Source organism: Monodon monoceros, unplaced genomic scaffold (assembly GCF_005190385.1).
Source record: "Monodon monoceros isolate NGI ecotype Baffin Bay Population unplaced genomic scaffold, NGI_Narwhal_1 Super_Scaffold_16, whole genome shotgun sequence".
NCBI classification, from domain to species: Eukaryota; Metazoa; Chordata; class Mammalia; order Artiodactyla; family Monodontidae; genus Monodon; species Monodon monoceros.
This window is the reverse complement of record NW_021703772.1, coordinates 62,599,007-62,602,179: the sequence shown is the minus strand read 5'-3', so window position 1 is coordinate 62,602,179 and position 3,173 is coordinate 62,599,007. Positions and strand designations below refer to the sequence as shown.

Here is a 3,173-nt window from a genome sequence, read left to right as displayed (position 1 = left end):
ATCTTCCACATGACTCCTGCTTTCCAGGGAGCTCAACAGCTGAATTCTCATATCAAGCCACTCTTCTTCTCTGTTCTTTTCTTGTCCTGGGTCATGTTCAGAAAAATTCTGGTCTAAGTCTGAGTGGAGAAAAGAGATACTTATTTTTAATAAGGACTTTCCATTTTCCCTCCTAAAACACAGAATGAGTATGAGGCAGCAGTCAAAATTTTTTTTAAAAAAATCACTCCTGGGACTTCCCGGGTGGCGCAGTGCTTAAGAATCCTCCTGCCAATGCAGGGAACACGGGTTCGAGCCCTGGTCTGGGAAGATCCCACATGCCGCAGAGCAACTAAGCCCGTGAGCCACAACTACTGCAGCCCGCGTGCCTAGAGCCTATGCTCCGCAACAAGAGAAGCCACCGCAATGAGAAGCCCGCGCACCGCAACGACGAGTAGCCCCTACTCGCCGCAACTAGAGAAAGCCCGCGCACAGCAACGAAGACCTAACCCAGCCCAAAAAATAGACAGATAGATAGATAGATAGATAGATAGATAGATAGATAGATAGATAGATAGATATAATTCCTGTGTCTCTGTATGTGAAACTAGGAAAGTAAAAACTCAAGAGGGATCCAAGCAAGTCACAGCCTTTGCTTTGATGTGCTCCCGGTGACCCACGCTGAAGCAACACATGGCTATAGATTCCCATTGTTAGTGTAAATGTGACTTTTCTTACACAAGGGGAGTGGTTTTGATCGATTCAAAGGGCCCTGTGGGCAGCCAGGGATCAGCATAAAGGGTGAAAAGGTGAGCAATAAATATGTCAGTGCCTTGACACAATTAGGTTTATAAAAAAAGCACTGAAGCAAAATGGAACATAGCGGGTTTACAAAAACAGCTGACATGTTCTATGTTTTAGAGAAGGATTTATGGCTAATTAACTGTCCAGAACAATTCTAACTCCTGTACATAGCAAAACATAAGCTGAGACAAAGAATGATTGATTTTAGTGCGAAAGTCCTGTATTGTGAAATGAGAGAGAAAGGGAGGACAGTGTAAGGCAATTATTTGGAAGTATTGAGTTTGCACAGCTTAGATGTGGAATCAGGATTTTGCAGGAGACTGGGTTTTGTTGCTGCTGCTCTTGTTCTTATAGCTGTTGTTGTGTTGTTTTAAAATATCTTGCGGTAAGGCAATAGTTATATCTGTCATGGAAAAGAGACTGATTTACCAGAACTTTTTGAAGTTACTGCTACTGGAATCCAACAGGAGAAGGTATTCATCAGCTCCCATGTACACAGATTATCATGCTGTCATTAGAAGAGAGGAAAGAAGAGCTTTTGGCTTTAACAGTAACTACTTTTCCATGTTTAGAGTTTCATCTGGATTTCAGGGGCACTGAGAAAGTGCCCATAATAGGAACAGGAGCAATCATATTTTGAAAATGTAAGTTTCTGTTCAAATCATTCTGTGTCCTGAAATAAATCCTTTCTGCCATCGGTTCCATATGCATCCACTTTTCCTAGCCTTGAAACACAGCTGAACCAAGAGTGTGTATACCACTAATGAACATCAGTCTAATACCAAACATCTACATTCAAAATAAGGCCTAAGCACAGACAACAGCACCAGGATTCATCTTCTGGTTCTCTCTTTCCTCCACTCTCTCTAAAGATCAATTGCTCTGACTTTGGTTACCCACCTCCTCCCTCCAGAAAGCGTCTAAGAGAGGTAAGTGAGAATATAACCACAGGAAAAGGAGGAGCTAAAGTCTAACACCAGAAGACATGGACAACAGAAGATAGAGGGTGGTCTACCAAGAGGGAAAATAGGTTGGATGAAGTTTAAGTTGGTAGAGGAATTAAGATAAAGATAAACAAACGGCTTGCTTTTTGAAAGGGAAAAACTAGGCTCTAGATTATTTCCATTAGCTGTTGTCAAGCTCCAAAAAATACAAACTGGCTTTTTCTTTTATTTATTTGTTTGCTTGTTTGTTTTTGGCTGCGTTGGGTCTTCGTTGATGCCCTTGGGCTTTCTCTAGTTGCGGTGAGGGGGGCTACTCTTCGTTGCTGTGCAGGGGCTTCTCATTGCAGTGGCCTCTCTCGTTGCAGAGCACGGGCTGTAGGCACACAGGCTTCCAGTAGTTGTGGTGCACAGGCTTAGCTGCTCCATGGCATGTGGGATCTTCCCGGACCAGGGCTCAAACCCATGTCCCTTGCGTCGGCAGGTGGATTCTTTTTTTTTTTTTTTTTAACAGGGAAAAGAAAGTAGAGTTTATTGGTGGGAATAGGGAGGGAGGGGGCAGCGCCAAGGCTCTCACGAGTGCAGGGCCCGCCATTTGTCCAGGGGGCCACGATTAGGGAGGTACTTGACCCTATAGCCATCTGGAATGAGCCACTTTTCTGCCACCATGTTTTCAAACTCATCTGCATTAAACTTAGTAAATCCCCACTTCTTGGAGACGTGGATCTTCTGGCGGCCAGGGAACCTGAACTTGGTCCTGCGGAGGGCCTCAATCACATGCTCCTTGTTCTGCAGCTTGGTGCGGATGGACATTATGACCTGGCCAATGTGGACCCTGGCCACTGTGCCCTGGGGCTTTCCAAAGGCACCACGCATACCTGTCTGGAGCCTAGATTGGGGACAGCATGCCAGTCATTAATGTCCACTGGAAAGGGCTGTCTCCAAGGTCCCTTAGGGCAACCCACACAGGCAACAGGCCGCATACACTACAGAGGAGGCTGCTGTTTGCAGCCATTGCACACCGGGCCCCCATGGGGAAAAGAGCACAGTCGGCTTAACTGGCTGCAAAGGGCAGGTGGATTCTTAACCACTGCGCACCAGGGTAGTCCCCAAACTGGCTTAAACATAGAGTTGATTAGCACTTAGAAAAGAAACTGGAGATAACTCAGAGCAAGTTTCACAAATTAACCTCTTTTTTTTTTTTCCTGATAGGGCATCTATATTGGTAGATCAGAGATAGATAACTGATGTTAGTTAGGGATTTCAGAGAGTCATGTGTCAAAGTCTTTCATAATAGTTTGGTAGGCAAAATGGAGAAACCAAGGCAATGTGATAGTACAGATAAGACCAGCAACTCTATGATAGAAGGGATTGTCACTAACGTGTTCACTGCTATGTCTTCTCTATGCAACACAAAGCCTGACCCAGGCTCAAAAAGTTTGCATTGAT

The 3,173-nt window shown here is 44.8% G+C and overlaps 1 non-coding gene across 1 annotated transcript; it reads right to left on the bottom strand.

The window, feature by feature from the left end:
- Positions 1 to 2,657: 2,657 nt before the first annotated feature.
- LOC114897322 lies at positions 2,658 to 2,792 on the bottom strand. The gene has a single exon (XR_003794051.1). It is a non-coding gene; the product is annotated as a small nucleolar RNA SNORA70 (small nucleolar RNA).
- Between the last annotated feature and the right edge of the window lie 381 nt (positions 2,793 to 3,173).